We start from the raw sequence: 22,707 nt of genomic DNA on the forward strand, positions 1-22,707 counted from the left end.
AGCTATATAGCCCTTTTTAACTAGATAAATTCAATTTAAAAAACAATAATTCAGCAAGATGTTACCACTAAGAGAAACTGGGTAAAAAGGTACACAGATTATTCCTTACAACTTCATGTGAATATACAATTAATTCAAAATATTTAAACAAGGAAGGAAATCTATTTATGTGAATAAGCAACATAAAATGGATCTGGAAGTTCAAGGAGTAAAGAGAAAAATGCCCATCCATCCTGAGCTCAGAGGACCACCTTCTGCTTCACCTCAAAGGACCTGTTCCTGTGTGAGCATGCTCCATTCCCCAGGTGAGTCCTCACCTCCATGGCTCTCTGGATCATGCACCTCCCCACCTGGATGACTACATTCCTTTTTTCTTATCCCAACTGAAAACTTCAAATAGCCAAGAAACTTCCCCTTGTCTACCCATCCCCTTTAAACCTCTTTTATTTCTGACACCTCAGCAGTCTGTATAGTGGTTTATAGAGGTAATTTAAACATGAAGATGCAGACCGTCTCAGATCGGCCATAATAGCATTGAATTCTCTTCGGAAATAAGCTAGACACAGATCACCAAGAGGCTTCTAGGACTCCCTATTTATCTCTAGGAGGGGCAATGAGAGGTTTGAAGACCAAAAACTGCACAGGACAGCCAGAGAAGTCTCTGGAGAACGAGACCATATTGATGTCTCCACTTCTCCCAGGGCTGAAAATGCCTTCATTATGAAACACAGGTCATCCTGCCTCCTGCTACACCTTAAAGAAAATGTGAAAAGAGACGGTTGGGCCAGGATATGGTAACTTCAGACCCCAAACACTGAGAGCCTTTGATTAAACCACCCCACGTAAGGACTCCTTGCTTACCAGCACCATCTAATTCTCATGCACAGGACACCTGGGCTAAGGACAGGCACAGGCAGAATGCCCAGTAGGAGCCTTGGGGCAAGGGACAGCAAGAAGGTAGACAGAAGGAACCAATAAAGGGGCCAAGGAGACAGGCAAAGTCTTCACCTAGTTAAACCAACTCCAAGAGAGAATCCCAACTAGACAGGAAGCCTGCACTCCCCCTGCTCCTGCGCACTCAGCTCTGCAGAATGCTGCTCCTGGATCATGGGCCCAACACTCAAGCGGCCCTGAAGTCCATCTCAGGAGTCCAGGTGTATATTACTGTCTAAAGGGGGAAAGGAGGGGCTGTGGTTGTGGCTCAGCTCAGTAGAGCACTCACCTAGCATGTGTAAGGCCCTAGGTTCGATCCTCAGCACCACATAAAAATCGATAAAATAAAGGTATTGCATCCAAATATAACTATAAATAAATAAATATTTAAAAAAAAAAAAGGAGAAAAGGAAGTCCTGACAAATAGGAAACTTCTGTCACGTTGTCACTGGGATAACAAAAGAGCTGCAGTGTTCCATGTGCTGGCCGGGCTCAGAGTTGAGACACAGGAAGGAGTGCAACAGGTACCAACAGAACTAGGGCAGAGGGCAGGGACTGGGGGCACTGGGGGGGGTGGGGGACTCAAAACTTCCCAGAATCTGTTCAGCTCTTTTGCTGGAAGCTTGAGAGCAGCTTTGGCTGCAAGCGCCAGGCATTTACGCGCGCGCGCGCACACACACACACACCCCGGCTTGACTTTTTTCACTCACTTTATTTGCTGCCCTAGGCCCTCAGAAACTACACCAACAAGTTCGGTCTTGAAAAGCTAACAATTACTCTCTAAACACACCAATTTCCTTTTCCTAAAACAAAGGTCTTAATAGGGAAGGGAAAGTGAAGAAAGAAAGCTCATTCACAACCAGCCAATTCTCCCAGCCAGCTCAGATCCTAAGTGAGGCTTCTCCACTGTTCCATGTGCATCTTTGGCTTGGGGAGGGGGTAGTTGAAAGGAGATGTGCAACTGAACAGGAGGACCCAAACTAAACTGAAGATGCTAGCCAAAAAGAACGATTTCTGATAGACTGTTTAAGCAAACACTTCAGCAATAGAGCACACACATACATATTTACTCTCTCCCTCTAATGGGGTAGCTTCAAACAGCCCCCTGCTCTCCTCTGCTTGTCTTCCAAGTCACTCCAAAGATGACAGTGACAAAGGCTCCTCAGTGAGGTTGGGAGATGGAGGCACACACACCATTCACCCTCAGAGGAAGTGCAAATTGCACCTGACACACCCACTGCCAGGCCTTGAGCCTGACTCCAAGTCACACTTGTAATTTTGGATGCAGTTCCAGGACCACTGCAGCCTGTGTGTGGCTACTAAGAGTTTGGGGATCATCCAACAAGGATTCCAAGGATCCCTAGGACACACTACATGACTCATGTAGACTGAGTGCAGGCCACACCACCCAGTGGGGGCATGCTAAAAAGGCTTGCCCCCAGAAGCACTACTCTCTTCTGCTGGTCCTCATTGAAAGCACCACCCCATCTCGCCACCATCAGGAATATCAGCTGTGAGCACTATCATAATCTGTTGCTAATAAAGTTCCTAAGGTTCTCAAACAATTTGGTAAAAAATAAAGGGCTGTATTCTCTAATAAAACAGACTTCTTTCTCCCCTGGCATTCACATAGTGCCCTCCATGGACCACAACTTGATTTGGAGTCTCAGACACAGCAGAAAAGACAAATTATATTTACATTCCAGTAAGTGAAAAAAGGCGCTCATCCAGGAGATGAATGAGCAGAATGACTTCAGCAGTGCTCAATACTCTTTCTGGGTTATTTCTCCAGAAAGAGTAACTGGACAGAGTGCAACAAGGACAGAGGCAGGGTTCTTTTGGATAAGGTGCAGGGAAGGCTTCTGAGAAGGGGACATTTGAGAGCTGTATGCTGCCTACAGACACAGGGTGGGCACCACTGATGTGGGTGCAAGGCACAGGGAGCAGGTCTGGGGCGGGGTTGGGGCTCAGTTCCCCTGAGACGTCTATAGAGTAGATGCTGTTGGAAGAGTAGGTGTGGTGTGGATAAGCCATGAAAATACCTGAACAGTCCAAAAGGGAAAAGCCCCTGCTATCATTTCCAGGAGTTGCCCTTCCTTGGGCTGCAACCAAACAACCTCCAGCTTCCTGCTGTACCTCTCCTGTCCTATTCCTTAGCCTGGACCTTTGCAGAGGTTATTTCCACCGAAGACTCGCCTCTGAAAGTCCAGAGGGCTTACTACTTTTTGGAGTGAGAATTTACAGCCCACTTAACTAAGTGGCAGTTATTATCCTTGCCCTGAGGGACACTGGGGTGAACCAGACACAGCCTGTCCTCAAGGAGCTCAGCCTGGTCTCCAGGGAGAGGAGTAGTAAGCAAACAAATTCTATACAATGGGGTAATTGTAACAATAAAAAAGTTCACTTGACTTTTCATCAGATAACTGCCTTTGACAGCAACTTAACTCTAGTGGGTGTGTATACGAAGTCACCTGCCCAGACCAGCCTAAAAACTCAAGAGGCAGGTCAATCTGCTTCCCAGAATGCCTTAGAAGTTCTGAGTTATGCCTGTGCCTCCTCAAAAGTCTCCTGGGGCAGACTATAACTTCGCCTTCCCATCAGGATCAAGCCTCCAATTCTGAGTCCAGATCTTAAAAGCCCACTACTCAAGGGGTTTCAACTTAACCGCCCCTCTGCCATGTTTCCCTGAACAGACCTTCAACTGCTGTTATCAGAATCCATCCATGATTGGTTAGCTTCTACCTTTCTCTGGTCACCCTGTGCCACTCATGCTTTAAAAGGCACTTAATAAATGTTGGCTAAAATAAAGAAAAAAAAAAGGGCAACATTTCTCCAGCCTACCAGGGGCTAACTTAAGTCTCTTGCCCACGAAGCTTTGCCAGTAGCACTTCCTCGCCCTAGTCCTCACAACCACTTAGTAGATGCTACATAATGGAATTTAAGAATTATTTCTAGGGGACTGGGGCTGTAGCTCAGTGGCAGAGTGCTTGCCTAGTACATGTGAGGCACTGGGTTCAATCCTCAGCACCACATGAAAATAAACAAAGGCATTTGTCCGTATGCAACTTCAAAAAAATATTTTTTTAAATTATTTCTAGGACTGCAAGTGTGGATTAATGGTAGAGCACTTCCTTAGCATGCACGAGGACCTGAGCTTAACCCCATAACTGCAAAAAACACACACACACACACACACACACACAAAAGCCTATATTTTTCTAGTGTTATTGTCTCTAAACAATACAACAGTGTCATCTGTCATTGTTTCTAAATATTACAAGCATCCTCAAAATAGTAGCCATTCTCTATAAATTGTATTGTAAAGGAGCAAGTCTGTTAAAAAGGAAGGAAATCCTGCAATATATAGCAACATGGGTGAATCTTACAGACTTTATATAGAGACAAGCCCACAAAGAACCAATACTACATGATTCCAGATATGAGGTGTCTTAAAATAGTCAAATCCAGAGAGTCAAAAGAGGTATGGTGGTGGCCAGGGGCTGTGGTAAAGGGGACATGGGGAGGTGCTCATCAACCTACGTACATAACCTTCCAAGTTGAACGAGGTGAGGAAGGACTAAGGATTACCAGCAACATGGTGTCTTGAGTTAACTGCATTACACACTTAAAATCATGTTGAGAGTGGGTGTCCTGCCAAGCATTCTTACTATAATAAAATCAAACTTGGGAAACAAATAAGTCTGAGACTTTAATGATCACTGGAATTTACTAAGACCAGTAAGTCCTGTTGCCCGGTTACCCGGAACTCTCCCTGCACAGACTGTGCCCCATGGGGCTCAGGTACCACTAACAGCTGTAGAGTCTGCTTTTTCTTTAAGCAATAGTGATTTAGATGTGTAAATTCTAGAGGATTAGTCTGGCAAGAAATTAATGTACACAGTCACATTGTGCATCCTTTCCTGACACCGACTTACACACAGTAGGTCGATAGTGCTCACTTTCATCAAAAACACAACGCAGTGTATCAGAGTCCTGGCTCTGTCTCCAACATCCTTCAGGATCTGGGCAGGCCAGGCACTTTCTCTGGGCCATACATATGAGAGAGGGAATGGGGCTGCATGATGCCAGGTTCCTTTCAGCCCATTTTATGGTGATTCTAGAGAATTCGTAAAATCCAGTTTCAACAAAAGTATCTTCAGTGTAGAACAAGTATTAAGAAATCGCCTCTACCTTTTAGTTTTAGCTACCAAACTAAAACTAATGATGTAAGTCACACAGTGACGGAAGACACGAAGCAATGAAGGAAATGTCTCTGTCAGAAGGAAATTTGAGCATCAGCTCCAGAAAGGACAGATGGTACACCTGCCAGAGTAAAGCAACACAGAACTCTCACCTGAGAGGATTGAGTGGAGAAGGCTTGGAGGAAAGGAAAGCAGAGGCACAGCACCATGAGTCCATGCAAAGTATGTAACAGGAAAATAAGGCAATTTTAGAGGTGCAACCATCTGTATCTTGTGGGTTCATGCCAGCGCAAAACCTTCAGAAACCCAGGGCCTCATGCAAGCTAGGTGGTGCTCTACCACAGAGCAGCATCCCTAGTCCATATATGTCTTTTAAGGAGGGTAGTAATAGAGAAAAGTCTTTCAGGATTAGGCTTCAATGCATACATAGGGTTTTTTAAAAATATTTATTTCTTAGTTGTAGTTGGACACAATTCCTTTATTTTAATGTGGTGCTAAGGACTGAACCCAGGGCCTCGCACGTGCTAGGCGAGCGTTCTACCGCTGAGCTACAACCCCAGCCCCACCCCATACATAGGGTTTTTATAATATCTCTTCACTTAATTATCATAGGAGGCAGGAAATCTGACATATTTCCAGTTTAGCAAGTGAATTTCTTCTCATGGTTTGACTCTCAGCAAGTATGAGATGAAACAGGCTTAGTAGATGGGGCCAGACCATTCATGGCCCTGCAGGCCTCATTAATAATTTTCTTCTTTTCCCTGAGAGAACAGAAACCTGCTGATGGGTTTTAAGTGGGGGAATATAAGGTTTATATTTTAAAAGGTCACCAGCAGCAGGGAACACAGTGTGTATGAGAGAGACTCTCAGATGCAGAATATGCTCAAACTGGTGGGTCTATTGAGTAGTCATCAGTCAAGGTCCATTCGGTTCAGAAACCACACTCATTATTTTAACACAGAAGTTTTAATATAAAGGATAGTATAAAGAATTGATGAGTAGGTATAAAGTTATTAACTAGTCACTGAAAAGGCAAAAAAGAGTGCAGGAACTAAGGCACTTCCAAGGCAGGAACTCCCCCCCCCCAGGGCTGGGGAAACAGGGAGGAGGTTTTGGGGAAGCAGGGCAGGTGGCTTGGCCTCAGAGGGGGCTATGAAGCTGGTCCTGGAAGTAATGGGAAAGCTAGAAAATGGATTCAGCTGCTGCAACAGGAAGAACTGCTGCCTCTGGGGCAAAGAAGTGTTGCTCAAGTGCCCCTCTCAGGGGAATAAAAGGCAGACAGGAAGCAGAAGTTCCTTCTTCCTTCTCTGGTCATGAAGTCACCCTCTCACGCCCCCTGTTGGCACTATGTAACAAAGAGCCAGGTCGCAATCAGAAATGAGTTGATAGGAGCCCAGCTTTAATATCACAAAACTGAGCAGAGAGCAGAAATGGAGCTGAGATACACACAAAACATGTGTCAGCAAGATTTCACCAGTTACTATTCTGTCCCAACATAATTGAACTACTCACTAATCAAACGTATCAAATCTAGGAAACCAATGATTATAAGACTTATCAATATTTTATATACCACCAAGAAAAACTGCCTCCGATTAAACAGACTTGATGTTAAGTACACATGAATTGTAAGATATATCCTTATTTCAAAGATGTTCAAAGGAGAAGGAAAAAGGGCTAAGTGTTCTTTAGTAATGTATCAAATTTAATCAAAACAAGTCATTTCTGTAGAAAATTATTATGGAAGAAATACACAAATAATAGGAAAATACTGAGTTTGGGAGACACAGGTCAGTGGTAGAATGCATGCTTAGTATGTGCAAAGCCCTGGTTTTAATCCCTACCATCAAAAAAAGAGGAAAACACTGAAAATTCAAGTGAAAACTTTTTATTCAATTTTTTGTTTCTAACTATTTATGTTGGGATAATTATACATACACATGCAGTGGTAAGAAATACCACACCCAGCTGGGCTCAGTGCCACACGCCTGTCATCCCAGGGATGCAGGAGGACTACAAGTTCAGCAACTTAGAAAGACCCTGACTCAAAAAATAAAAAGAACTGGGGATATAGCACAGTGATAAAGCACTCGTGAGTTTAATCCCCAGTACCAAAACCAACCAACCAAACAAACAAAAAATACTATACTATATAACCTTAACTCAGTTTCTCTTAATGGTAACATCTTAGGTTAACTATAGTATTCAAAAATGAATAGTGACATTGATAAAACCCACCAATCTGAATTGATATTTCACCAGTTTTACACACTCATTGGTGTGTATTCTGCTCTATGGGATATGTCATCAGTATATTCGTATACCCCAACACACAGCACAGCTTCATCAAAGGATCAATCATACTACCTTCCCCTCCCCTAATACTGGGAACTGAGCCCAGGGGTGCTCTACCACTTAGCTACATCCGCAGCCCTTTTTGTTTTTATTTTGAGACAGGACCTAGTCAAGTTGCCCACACTTGGCCAAGAACTTGTGATCTTCCTGCCTCAACCTCCTGAGCCACTGGGATTACAAGTACCTACATTATTTTTTAAGGAAAAAAAAAATTTAATTTTTTTCCATGTCACTATTTGTTACATGAATTCCCATGTTCCTTTTCTATATTTAAGAAGTGACTAATGAAAGAAATATCTCACTTGACTTCAGGTTAGCTATTTCTATAAAGCAATGTGCTGCAAAATGGGTAAAGACTTCTCCAGTGGGAAATCTTATTTTCAGATAAGAGATGGCATCTTTCCAACCCCGTGTTTGCTGGCTGCATGATCACTGAACTGCATATGGCCTTGGGGGCACTCATCACCCCTTCCTGTGCCACTGAGCACTGCATATGGCTGCTATTACCATCATGTGACTGTTATTAGCCTGATCATGTCTCTCTTGATCCAGTTTTGCTATCCTCTGATAAATATTCAACAGAGAGCCAGGGTGATCTTTATAAACATGAAACCCACACATGTCATTTTCCTGCTTGGAACCCCTCAAGGTCTCCTATAGCTTTCCGGACCAGGTCTCCTGTCCTTGATCTTTTCACCAGGCTCTTCATGGCCCAGCACCTACCTGCTCTGCAAGGCCCTTAGTCCATCTCTTTCCCCAGGGCCTTTGCTTATACTTGTCAGACTCATGGTTCTGCTTCCTCAGTGGAAACCTCCCCGGTGGCCTTTAGCTGCAGGTTTTGTATCCCTTCACTATGCATTCTTTTTTTATTTTGGTAAAATATACATAACATAGCCAGAGCACCACTGTACACACCTGTAATCCCAGTGGCTTGGGAGGCGGGAGGATCACAAGTTCAAAGCCAGCCTCAGTAACTTAGTGAGGCCCTGAGCAACTTAGTGAGACCTTGTCTCATAATAAAAAATAAAAAATAAATGGGCTGGGGATGTGGCTCAGTGGTTAAGCACCCGTGGACTCACATCTCTGGGTGCCAAAAATATAATACACACACAGACACACACCAAAATTTAGTATTTTAATGTTTTTCAGTGTCCAATTCAGGGACATTACTAAGTCCTCCCTCAGTATTTGCAGAGAATTAGCTCCAGGACCCCCTCAGATACCAAACACTAAGAATGCTCAATTCCCTTACATAAAATGGCATAGTGTCTGCATAACACCCATATCCTCCTGTAAACTTTAATCTCCACATTATTTGTAATAACTAATAATAATTAAATGCTACATAATTGTTACATTATATTGTTTAGGGAATAAGAACAAAAAATGTACACTTTTAGTACAATCTTTTTTTGAATACTTTCTATCACCCTTGGTTCAGTTCATGGATGTGGAGCTCAGATACAGAAGGCCAATTGTAACCTATTCAATTTTACTACAAATTTATTACTCTAGATGCATCAGGCAATGCAACACGTGAGTTTTCCATAAAAAGAATATCGGAAGGGCTGGGGATGTGGCTCAAGCGTGCGGCCCGGGTTCGATCCTCAGCACCACACACAAACAAAGATGTTGTGTCTGCCGAAAACTAAAAAAATAAATATTAACAAATTCTCTCTCTCTAAAAAAAAAGAATATCGGAAGTCATGAATTAGAAAAGACATGAGTTGCATTTAGCAGGAAGGGTTATTATTAACTGCTAATAATAATACCTGTGGCAACTAAACTTGAATAAATTTAAATATCAGTTCCTCAATCACACCAATCACATTTCAAATGCTCGGTAGTCAACATGTGGCTAGTGGCCCCCATTCTGAATAGTAGATATAGAACATTACTATCCCTGCAGAAAAGCTTCTGAACAGCACTGCTTTAAAAAAAAAAAAAAAAATGGGAACACCCACTTGGTGAAGTGCAAGTCATACAGACAGGAGCAAAGCTGTTCGGCTAGAGGAATCTGCATGTGCAAGCACAGAGATCAGGACTCAGGGACTGATCTGTTGGCTACACAAGTCCTCAACAGATCCATTCCCAAAGGTATGTGTTTAAAAACTAATAAATGTTGGCAATGTAGTCTGTACTGAAAGTGCTGGTTAAGAATGAAATGGTTCAAGGGCTAGAGGTAGAAAGAAGCCAGCAAGGCCTCTCCAGGAAAGGCCAGCTTGCATCTTAAAGAACAGATGCCAGCTTGGGGTCACCAGGGGCCTTCCAGGCAGGGTCCAAGGTCACAGAGCTGGTAGGTGGTAGAGTCAAGCTCCAAAAACAGGTCTGTCTGTTTCCCAGAGCCCATGACCTTGACCTCTCCATAAAAGCTGAAATATGAAGCATTGAAGCAGGAGTATCTGGAGCCATGAGGAAGTCTACATTAACAAATCTACAATAATAAAATAAGAAGGGTTTGTCTTTGAGGCTGAATTTGGACTTCAGCTTTGTGAGAAACCACTGCAAGAATCTACTAAGCAAACCAATTAAGCAATCACATTTATACTTTAGAAAGCTAATGTCTGAAGTAAAGGAAGGCGTCCTAGCAAGAGATGAGGTAGGCAAAAGGAAGGCCAGGTGAGGCTCGGGGTAGCAGGCTCACCTAAGCTCCACCTCCAAACAACAGTGGGCAAAGGGTTCCCTCCCAGGGCTCAACTTCCTTACAAGTAAAATGGGGATTTCTCCTTACACATTCTTGTTGGAGATGAAGGACTGGCCCCCCTTCTGAGCACTGCTGCCAGAGTTCTCCCAGTGCCACCTTCCTACTATCCCTTTCAGGGAAGGAGGACAAGGAGGCTTGGAGCACAGCATAGCAAGTATAGCCGACCAATATGGAGAAGGGTGGAATTTGGGGCGTCCAAGAGTTAAGAAACTTTACAGGAGGTCATTGGTTTGGACTGAGCTCCTGCACCAGGTCCATCTGGCCAAAGCAACATGGAGTCACTTACAAGGTCGTTCTCCAAGCCAAAATTAAGGTCTGTATCTGACCTTCTGAGAAATGAGAGAGAGATTAAGAGCCAAATCCCCAAACAAGCCAGTTTTAACTAGCATGATAAAGGAATTCCCTCTGCTTTAACCTTTACAAGGAGAGTAACTTTGAAAAATATCAATGCTTTTTCTCCTGCTGCTGCCTTATCTACTAATCAACCTGCTGGACCCATTGGAATACATTCTATTTCATGAACTGAAGTGTTGCCAATTATAAAAATCTCAAATAAAGGTCAATTAAGATCCCTTCACCATACCCTTGATACCAGGGATTCAACCCAGGGATGCTCTACTACTGAGCCACATCCTCAGCCCTTTTTTTATTTTTATTTTGAGACAGGGTCTCACTAAATTGCTGAGGCTGGCCTTGAACTTGCAATCCACCTTCCTCAGTCTCCCAAGTCACTGGGATTATAGGCATGTGCCACCACACCTGGCTCAATTAAGATCTTTAAAATAGGACTGGGGTTGTGGCTCAGCAGTAAAGCCCTTACCTAGCACAAGTGAAGCCCTGGGTTTGATCCTCAGCACCACATGAAAATAAATAAATAAAATAAAGCTATGGTTTCCAACTACAACAAAAAAATAAATATATTTTTTTAAATAGTTGAGTGTGATGGTGTGCCTATAATGCCAGCAACTCGGGAAGCTGAAGCAAGGGGATGGCAAGTTCGAGACCAGCCTCAGCAATTTATCGACATCCTCAGCAACTTAGTGAACCCTGTCTCAAATTTTTAAAAAAAGTGGATTGTGGCTCAGTGGTAGAGGGCTTGCCTAGCACATGTGAGGCACTGGGTTTAATACTCAGCACCGTATAAAAATGATTAATTAAAGGTACTGTGCCTATGAACAACTTAAAAAATATTTTTTACATGAGTTAAAAAAAACTTTTTAAAATAAATTAAAAAGACCCAGGACATAACTCAGTGAATTTGGTGGGGAAATAAATGCTCTAAAGCAAGACTGCCCCCCCAAGAACAGGCTACTACCAACTTTGACTAGAATAAATTGGCCTCTCTTAGTTAACCACTCACATTTTGAAGTCTTACCCACAGGAGATTAAGGGACAGAAAAATTAAATGATTGACATGCTGAAGAGAATCTGATGTGGGAAACATTTTCCATCTGGCTCAATTAGTTAGATGCCAGGAAAATATAAAATGAACAGGGGATGTGCATATTGTAGCTTTGATAAAAATGTGAATAAGCTTTCACATGTTGCTAAAACCCCCTATGGACAGTTCTTGGGTCACACTGTCACGTCTACAATGGCAGAAGCTCCCTCAGTGCCAAAGCCATGGGACAAACAAGGATCACCAGGCCTTTCCCTTCCTTGTTTCAAGCATCTCTCATCTACAAAGAATTCAAAACACATTTAAAAATAATTATTGGGTGCTTGAATTACTTTTTGGATGGAGATAATATTTCTGTTATTTTTTCCATTCTTGAAAACAATAAAATTTCTGAGGTAATTTCTAAATGTTTTCATTATTAAATATTTAATACTTACAAAAGAACTTCTGCATGCCCACCACTCAGAACATTGCCAAAACCCAAAAGCCCTTGTACCATACCACTTTTTCACATTCCACCAGAGTTAACCAACCCACAACCAAATGCTTAGCATCCCTTCACTTACCACAAAATGTTGTGTACCCTAAACCATATTTTAGTTTTATACATTTTTATATTTTGTAAATAGAATGACACTATTCTTTTGATTCCTTTTCTCACTCAATGTTATATTCCTAAAGTTCACTTATGCTGAGGCATTAGCTAAAGTTTACTCATACAAATTCCAAAAATAGAATACCACAATGTATTTATCCATTCTCTTCCTGATAGGCATCTGGGTTTCAATTTTTACCACAGCAAGCTCTGTTGCTACAAACAACCTGGTACAAGTCTCCTGTGTAGACATAGACACACACACACACACACACACACACACACACAAATATACATATATAAGTAAATAATATTCCTGTGGGGCAGGTACATCCGCAACTGAAAATGCTGGATCACAGGGTGGCCATGTTTTCAAACTTTCCTGGACATTGCTACCTACACTTCCCAAACTGTAGGTTTCTCTCAAGAAAATTTTCAAATCTCTTTTAATTTTTGACAGTTTGATGGGCATAAAATGGCATCCCACTGGGGCTTAACTTACATTTCCTTAATTACTAATTAAGTTGGAGTCCCTTTAACTTTATTGGCCATTTGGATTTCCTCTACTATGAAACTGCTATTTGCTTCTTGTCTATTTTTTTCCTTCTTTTTTTTTTGGGGGGGGGCTGCTGGGGATTGAACCCAGGGCCTTGTGCATGCAAGGCAAGCCCTCTACCAACTGAGCTATAGCCCCAGCTCCTCTTGTCTATTTTTTCTACTAGGTCTTTTTTCTAATTCATTCTGAGTTCTTCTACTGTATTCTAGATACAAATCCTTTGGTGTTTTTGTTTGCAGTGCTGGGGGCTGAACCCAGGGCTTCACACATGCTAAAAGTGCTACATCACTGAAACACAGAGCCAGCCCTAGGTACAAATCCTACTGACCACATATTTTGAAAATATTTTCTCCTAGTTTATCACTTTTGTTACAGTGTCACTTGGTGAATGTTATGTCATATTTTGCGCTTTTTGTCATTGTATTTAAATAATTCCTGCTCCAAGGTCATAAAGCCTCCTATATTCATTTCTAGGAATAATAAAGTTTTTCATATTTATCTGAGTCCATTTGGTATCTATTTTGTATGTGGTGTCTGACTTGGTCCTTATACACAGAGGAAAACACTCAGGTGAAGATGAAGGCAGAAATTGAAGTGATGTGGCTATAAGCCAAGGAACACCAAACCAAGGACTCCAGCAAACACCAGTAGCTAGGAAAAGGCAAGAACTGCTCTCTCCTAGAACCTTCACAGGGAGCTGATTTTGTACTGTTAGCCTCCAACACTGTAAGAAAATAAATTTAGGATGTTTTAAGCCACTCAGTTTGTGGCATTTGTATGGTAGACCTAAGATACTAATACAACCCATGTGGAATATTTCTACCATTTGTTGAAAAGATCGTTATCCACCCCCCCACACACACTAATCTGTAGTGTCAGGAGTCACCTGTCCCTACAAATTGGTAGAGCCAGTGTTAATGGAGAGCAAGATTCCATATAGGCAGGGTGGTCCGAACAGGGATTCCCACTGCACCCCAAAGCTCCACCACACCACACTGCCATGATTACACTGCTTTAGGATAAGATATCTAGTAGGTTAAGTCCTCCGACTTATTATTCCTGTTCTTTCTCTCTTCCACATAAATTTTAAAATCACCATATCTGAAAGGTTATGAGGATTTTTATTGGAATTGCTTTGAATTTATGTATCAATTTGAAAAGAACTAATATCTTTAAATTATTGAACCTTTTTTATTCAGGCATATAACAGGGCTCTATGTCCACCTAGATCTCATTTTAATGTTCCCTAATACAGTTATACATCTTCTCCCAGGGAGATCTTTAGTTTTAACCCCAGATTTCTTATATTTTTTCTTGCTACAGAATAATACCTCTAAAAACTACATTCTTCTTTTGGTACCAGGATTTTTTTTTTTTTTTTTTTTTGGATTGAACCCAAAAGCACTTAACCACTGAACTACATCCTCAGCCCTTTTTATTTTAAAATTTGAGATAGGGGTCTTGCTAAGTTGCTTAGAATTTCACTAAGTTGGTGGTGCTGGCTTCAAGCAGGCGATCCTCCTGCTTAGCCTCCCAAGCCACTGGGATTATAGGTACAGGCCACCACATCTGGCTTAAAAATTACATTCTTTAAACAGAAAATCATTTAAATAAAAAAGATAAAACCCTGCTGATCTTTAGAAAACAACAGTTCCTAATCATGTACTCATGCTCAGTAACCTCCTGGGTGGGCAACTCACAAAGTCAAACATTTTAATAACCATACAAATATCTAATATCTCAGTGATTATGTGCTTCGTATTGACCTAAATGTGCAAACCTCATAAACTTGAGGTAAATTCTGTTAATCTCATTCTATAGTTGAGACAACTAATGATTAAAAGGCTAAAGGCACAGGAGGTAGCTCCAGCAGCAGGAGCCAGTGTTCAGCTCCACTCTTAACTTCTTGAACAAGATGCTGTGGATGCTCCTTGTTGTGACAGATGAGAAGAATAAAATCCACCGTAACCTCAAAACCAAGAAGTTGGCTGGGCGTGTTTGGACATGCAGTAGTCCCACATGTCAGGTAGCTGAGGTGGGAGGATCACTTGGGCCACTTGGTTTGTGATGTTTTGTATGGCACAAAATATGTGTAGTTCAAGACCAGCCTGGGCCAAACAGGGAGACCCTGCCTGTCTTAAAACAAAACACCAAGGCAACCTTCCTAACAAAATCCTGTGGGTTCTCCAAATCCAAATAGCACTAATATTATATTTATGGATTCAAAAGTAGTTTTCAAATTTAGAATAAAATGCTCTATAATATGATAAACACCCAACATTTTCAATCATTACATTTTTTAAAATAATGAGATAATTCAGTAAATGGAGAATGTCACAAAACCATTATTTCCAGGCTGGGAGTAGCTCAGTGGCAGAAAACATGCCTAGCACATGCAAGGCCCTGGGTTCAATCCCCAGCACCACAAAACAAAAAAACTATTATTTTTGTTTGTTACAATAATTGCTAGATAATTTTTCAATTGCTTTAAAAAATGCTCAATGCTTAACTGTCAATTTCCAAATTAAAGACTCACTTTCAAGATTTAGTAACAGATCACACCTGGATCCCAAAACATTTAGGTTCACTGTTTCTGTTGGGAAAACCAGCAACGGACCTAGTGAGTTCTCAGTGATTACACTAATATATTATGTCTAAATTCTTTCTAATATGTAAACCACAGAATTGGTATTTCCAGAATATCAGTACTATTCAGACCTTGATTGGATGGCAAGGAATCCTTTTTTTTGTTTGGTGTACACCTCAGTCTTACCTTAAAAAATGATCAGTGAACACCCACAGTCTATTTACTTAATTTTATTTGTTTGATTACTACAGCACCACAAATACTAACTTCTACTAAGCGCTTAAGGTATATTGTGAACAAAACACACAAAGAACCTGGCAATTTCCCCTACAACAACAAGCCATCCAATGAAGAAGGGGTATGGGGGGGGGCACAGCACACTCCAATGTGGGCCAAGAGTGGGCAGAAACAGCTGATCAGCTTATTAGCTCATATCTGTGGAACATACCTGAAATTAATGTCACTAAATTAATTAATGTATGCTAAGCAAAGTGCTCTTAGCCATGTGGCTGTATACTGCTTTCAAAATGGAAAACTGAAGAGTGCTATTTAGTAAGATAAAAATGCATCATACTTTCAAAATAATAACCAATAAAAATCCTTAATATCGTTAATTTCAGTGGTTAAATGAAAATGAAGGTTAGAAACTAACTACATTTTCCCTGTGCCATTTCAATGAACTGCTGGTGTTCCACAAAAACCAAGTAATTGGTAACTTATTAAAAACAGAAAAAGCAGCAGCAGCCACTGCAGAAACTACCACCAGAGAGAACAATAGCAGGTGGTGTAAGTATAGATGAGCTTCTTCTCAGTAGCCACGGGCAGCTCTGTAGTTACCAGAGTCAATTATTCTCACAGAAGAGAATCAATGAAGCCAGGTTGCCCCCTGGGTGGGTTACACATGTTATCATTTAGAAACACATCAGGCTTACAAATACTGGTGCACACATTAAAACCCAGTTCCACAAACTGCTTTGCAACACATAAAAATTTACTCTGGCTAGTCACTTGTTAGCATTCCTGAATACAGTGGGATAGAGGAAGCAAAAAGGCAGGTCAACAGCCAAGAAAAGAAATATCACCTGGGCTCCTCAAGTCCCTGGGAATGAATGTGGCAGAGGGTGAATCTAGAATGACTGACTGGTCCTGGCCACTGGCTGCTGCAGCCCTAGAGGGGGAAGAACCGAATGTGCCTGCCCAGTTTACCTTAATTGTCCATGAATGAATGCTGTATTTTTATATTTCAGAAAATTGACTCAAATTTGCAAGTGTGTTCATATAAAGTACCTGCCCCCATATTTCCTTATCATTAAAAAGCAACGAAGAACTCATAGTTGAAACAGTGCAGACAGCTTGTAAAATCCAAGACAAAAGTATTTAAATCTTCCACAAATTTTTTAAAAATGTGGCAACACATAAGAAATAGTTAAATATTTTGCTCAAAACATTGTATTATTTCTTCTTCTTTTTCTCTCATTTCCTTTGGAGACAAATAGAGGTAAGAAGTAGAAGTAACAAATAGGGTTGAAGGACGTGATGCTTTTTGGATAGGAAAATGGAAGGACAGAAAACCAAGGAAGGAAAGTGAAAAAGACATTTTATTATATATTTATTTATTTATTTTTGATACTGGGAATTGAACACAGGGGGTCCTTCACTACTGAGCTACATCCCTTTTGGGGGCTAGGCGGGACACAATGACTGGAGATTTGACCCAGCGGTGCTCTACCACTGAGCTACATCCTAATTTTTTTTTTTTTTTTTTTTTAACTTTTTACTTTGAGACAGGGTCTCACTCTAACTAAGTTGTTGAGACTGGTCTTGAATTTGAGATCTTCTTGCCTCAGCTTCTCAAATTGCTTGGATTTCAGATGGTGTCACTGCAACTGGCTTTTTTTTTTTTTTTTTTTTTTTTTTTTTGATACTGGGGATTGAACCCAGAGGTGCTCTACCACTGAGCTACATCCCCAGCCATTTTTATTATTTATTCTGAATCAGGGACTTGCTAAGTTGCCCATGCTGGCCTTTAAACTTGGGATACTGCTGCCTCAAGCCTCCCAAACTGCTTGAATTACAGGTGTGTACCACCACACCCAGCAAGATAGACACTTTATAAAGGGGAATAAAAGAAGCTAGAGGCCCAAATCAATGCCAACTACTATCCGTTCCTACCCTGTGACTAACAGCCCTCCTGGAATCTAGAACACTGAACCCTTAGAAAAGTGAGGCTAGAATTTCCTGCAGTTTCTAAAGTCTTTCTCAGCTGCACCTGCCATGTGGCAAGAAATGAAAATCATCAAAAGCAAAGGCCTCACTCACCACAAGAGGCTATCTGATGACTGAACCTAAGGCTGTCTGAAGAAAGAAGAAATTGGGTCTGAAAATTTCATTTAAAACATACAACTTCTTGTAACTGAGGACTGTCATTGTGGTTCAGTGGTGCAGCATTTGCCTAGCATGTGTAAGGCCCTGGGTTTGATGCCCAGTGCACTCACACACGCTACCAAGAACTTTTATACCACAAATGGCTTTTATCAAAGCAACCAAAGAAAGCCTTCCCAATTCTACCATATCTTACAACTGTACATTTTTGCATTATCCATGACATACCTGGAAGAGATTAAAGTAGAAGCAAAGAGTATTCTCATGAAGCTGACTTCTGTGATGGAAGGGCAAGTGGCAGGACATGGATTGATGGAAAGAGGAAGGTAGGTCATACAGCCAGAAGCAACCCTGGTGGGAATCCATTAAGGGGGCGAGCCAGACCCTGGGCAGAGGGGGTGGAAACCTTGCATGCTGTGACATGTGAGGTCTTTGTGATGCACTAGAGTGTCCTGACACCTGGCTGGGAAGTACTAATAGCTAAGGACCAAAAATGTGTTTTGTTTAAGCTACTGGTCAAGTTTTTTAAACATGTGATAGCCAGTAGTTAGTTCTATTGCACTCGACAGGGACAGGCTATTTATAGGCAGCTGGCATTTTTTGAAACCTGTAAGCTAATGTCACCCTGCAAAGCTGAAGCCCATTCAACAGAAAACTTGGCCTCATCACACTCTTAAGACAATAGGCCTGAAGTCCTCCCCACTAAAAGACAAAATGTGTAACGAAAAGTGATGGACCATCACTTTTGAGAAACACAGCAACATAAACTCTCAGAGATTTGATCTGAAGAGCAGAGTTCCCTCCCATCTGCAATTATCCTCTCCATTCTGTCCACTCCCGTCCGTACTTGAGCAGGTTCTGCTGAACCCCTTCAGAACATCATCAAGCACTAGGGATCCACATGACTAATGACAAGGAGGAAACATTTTGGTGTTCCCAAAGCTATGAGCCACGTAGCTCCAAACTGTGAGAGCTTCCTTCACTATCTTGAGGCAATACCTTGCAAGCAAATCTCCTGTCCTACAATGAGTTCATTATACAGTCACAGTAGCAATGGTCTATTTACACTCCTCCACTGAGTGCAGGAAAATCATAGTTTATTTGCAATTATAATACTCTAAAAATAAGATACTTGATTCTTTCAAATGTGAAAGGTAATAAGAGGCAACATTCTTGTTAAAAACTCAAAATAGAAAATTGGTCATCTGCAAAATATGTCCGCCAGAGACAAAAAGAAAAAAAAAAAAAAGCATTTAGAAGTTTTAAAATTCTATTCTAGTTTTTAGAGGAGGATTTGAAGCAGGGTATATAGGTATGTAAAATCTAAATTAAAGGACTTTAAACTATAGCAAGCAGGAATTAGTATCTACTCTCTTCTCTGACATTCCAAATCCATCAGAAAAAGTTCTCAAAATCTCATACATGCTACTTTTTTGTCTTTTACTACTTGAGACACAGTAATTTCAATTTTCTGTGATCACTATCATAAGATCCTTCCAAATTTGAGCAAAATCACCTAACTATTCTATGATTATTTGAAAATAAGCAAATTGATGGATCACATTTATTTGTGCTTGCTACCTGTGTGCCACGCACAAGTGTAAGCACCCTATGTGTACCCCTACCACCTTATGTAATTCTCCCAACAGTCTATTAGATGGGACTAGTAACATCTTCAATCTGTAGACACAGAATCAAGAGGCTAAAGCTGAGTAGATTTCATAGCTTCTGGCAGGACAGAGATATGAATTTAGAGCTCAGCCACCTACCAGTGATTCTCTCCTGCAGGAGTGTAAAGAAGTGACGGCCACCTCTGGATAACACAGGGATGCAGATTGGTAGTGGTGGTGGAAAGGTGTTCCTTTTGATCAATAACCACTGTATTCCCAGGGAAGCAGGATTCTAGCACATCAAAAATACTCAATATGATCTATAATATGTATTATATACATATACATATATAAATAAAATGTCTAAAAGAAGAGTTTAGGGGCTGCCATTGTGGCTCAGCGGTAGAGCACTTGCCTAGCATGTGTGAGGCACTGGGTTCGATCCTCAGCACCACATAAAAATAAATACATAAAGCAAAGATATTGTGTCTATCTACAACTAAAAAAATAAAATAAAATAAAAAGAGATGAGTTTATTTATTTATTTTTTTCCAGTGCTAGGGACTAAACCCAAGGCCTCATACATGCTAGGCAAGCACTCTACGACTGGGTCACACACCCAGTCCGGATGTCCTTACTTTCTGAGATGTTCCAGATTCACCTTAAACATTTCCCTTTCTCTCTTTCTTTCCCTTTCTTTCTTTATTTCTGTCTTTCTTTCTGTACTAAAGATTGAACTCGTAAGCACTTAACCACCAGGCCACATCCCCAGCCCTTTTTAATATTTTGTTTAGAGACAGGGTCTGAGTTTCTTAGGGCCTCACTAAATTGCTAAGGCTTGCTCTGAACTCACAATCCTCTAGTCTCAGCCTCCCCAGCCACTAGGATTACAGGGATGCACCACTGCGCCTGGTCATCTTAAACATTTCTGCTTCTATTATGTAATGAACTATTTGTCCAAGCAGCTGTGGATCTTTTTAGTAGAAAATGGTATCCAGAGGCCAAGTTCCAGCACTTGATGTGTTCACTGCTACAGAAATACCGCTGCTCCTAGGTATTCTCACTGTGCACTGTGGACAGAGCTAGTTTAAGTATATGTGTAAGCACACCCATGCAAGTGCACACACACAGAATGCATGCATTTAACACTGATATTATTTCTATATTTATTGGTACTTATTAAAATCCATGTGCCCACACCAATACTTCTGACTGCAATCTAACATTGAAGGGTTCATTCTCGCTGTCTGCTCTCTAATTATATCTAATTAACCCTTCCCCAATAGTAAGAGCTGCTAATTCCCCTTATCCTGAATGTACATGCTCAAATTTCCCCAATCTCCAGCTGCTGCTGTCATGCAGCCCTACACGGACACTTCCACCTTTCCTCGGTTCTATTACAACACACCAGACCCTCCCTCAATGTGAAGGTCTCCTCAGCCTACTTGGGCTCTGAGGCCCCTGGCCAGGTCTCCAACACCTTACCTTACTATGCCGATTTACTTACTAGCCTTTAGAACTAACAGAAGTTTTCAGGAGAGAAAAGAGGAAGGAAAATACTTTTAGAATTTTTCAAAAATACTGTAAAAATATTCTTAAAAGGATGTCCATTAAATCTGAACTTGTGATAATTCAGAAAACTAAGTTAAAGTTCACCTTTGCATCATCTATGAAGAACAGGTTCACTAAGTAAATTAATAGTGTAAACAAGCTTGTAACCCAGATGTTTAACCTACTTAAGAAAACTAATTGTTTTCAAGCACTTCAAAATCACTGGGCATGTACTTGCCTTTAATTATTATCTAATTACAAATGATTCTATTTTCTTCATTATAGCTTTGATAAGTCCTATTTGATTGCACTTTTATGAATCATAACTTAACCTGATACAGTTAAGATTCTTTTTAAAATGTCTATTAATCAATCTTACTTTTCAATTCATCATCTGAAATTAAGTTTTTAGCCTGTCAGTGATTTCTCTTTAGTTAATCTAACATGCTGCTTCAAAACAAATCAAAAGCCCTTCAGGGGCCATCCACAGCTCCAGAAGACCTATGCCTGCCACCAGCATGGGCCTCAGTACTGTTATTTATTACAAATGCACAGCAAAGGATACCCATATCAAGCTACTGGCTCCCAACATTTGCATCACTATTTTATTTAAGACACTCCATTTTACAAAACAAGAATTCAATCAACATATTATTCTGCACTGCATTTAAGGATATTTGGGAAGAGAACATATTGAGTTACAGCACCCAATTCCTCCACTTCTTTTTGGGGCCTCAGTCTGGCTATTGAGCTGTATGCACTCATTTATTTTTGGTAAGGATAAAATTATTCTCCCCATCAGGCTGTCAGGAAAACTGGTAATGAGGTAATGAGAAATGAGAAATGAGGTAATGAGAAATATCCAAAGGCACTATATAATAGTCACCAAATGAATATTATTCAGTCCTTTCCACCAGAGCCCCTTGATTCAGAGCAATTTCAAAACTGGTCCCACAGAACCTCAGAGAACCCACTGAAATTCTGTCTACCCATCACTGCCCCGGGCCAAGACAAAGGAAATGTGGGAAAACACAAGTAAGGGTCCATAACCTAAAACAACCAACTACCCATCCATGACCCAGAAGAAGAGTATTAATATTTCGGGGGTAAGAGACAAGAAATAAACAGTATAGCTCAGCAGTAGAGTGCACTTGGACTCAATCCCCAGTACCAAAAAAAAGTCCCAGAGACCCCAGTAAATCCTGGCCTATGGGCACTGGGACCACTGAATGCACCATTTATTTCAGTGGTGGGTTATCTGGTTTTCTTTTTTTAAATCCATGTATCTCTGTCAAGTACCAATAACAAAGTATTAGGATGGAAGATCACATTAAAAACCCATTATGGGGGCTGGGGATGTGGCTCAAGCATGCTTACCTGGCATACGCGGGGCGCTGGGTTCGATCCTCAGCACCACACAAAAATAAAGATGTTGTGTCCACCGAAAACTATAAAATAAATATTTTTTAAAAAAAAAACTCTCTCTCTTTAAAAAAAAAAAAATTTATGGGTTGGTGGCGTAGCTCAAAGGTAGAGTAGTACAAGGCCCTGGGTCTAATCCCCAGCACCAGAAAAAATAAACAAAGAGGGAGGGAGGGAGGGAGGGAGGGAAGGAAGGAAGGAAGGAAGGAAGGAAGGAAGGAAGGAAGGAAGGAAAAAAGAAAGGTGTTTATTAACATGGGCCTCTACATTTATACATAATGGAGTATTACTCAGCACTAAAAACTGACAAAATCATGGAATTTGCAGGGAAATGGATGGCATTAGAGCAGATTATGCTAAGTGAAGCTAGCCAACCCCTAAAAAACAAATGCCAAATGTCTTCTTTGATAT

General features: G+C 41.0%; 1 protein-coding gene and 1 non-coding gene across 3 annotated transcripts in view; both read right to left on the bottom strand.

Moving 5' to 3' along the window:
• The window catches only part of Tnrc6b (trinucleotide repeat containing adaptor 6B), a 257,256-nt gene that overhangs the window by 94,608 nt on the left and 139,941 nt on the right, over positions 1–22,707 (bottom strand). The gene's annotated exons all lie outside the window — the stretch shown is intronic.
• Positions 12,810–12,882, bottom strand: Trnaa-ugc (transfer RNA alanine (anticodon UGC)). Its single transcript has one exon. It is a non-coding gene; the product is annotated as a tRNA-Ala (tRNA).

The sequence above is a fragment of the Marmota flaviventris genome, chromosome 3 (genome assembly GCF_047511675.1).
Source record: "Marmota flaviventris isolate mMarFla1 chromosome 3, mMarFla1.hap1, whole genome shotgun sequence".
NCBI classification, from domain to species: Eukaryota; Metazoa; Chordata; class Mammalia; order Rodentia; family Sciuridae; genus Marmota; species Marmota flaviventris.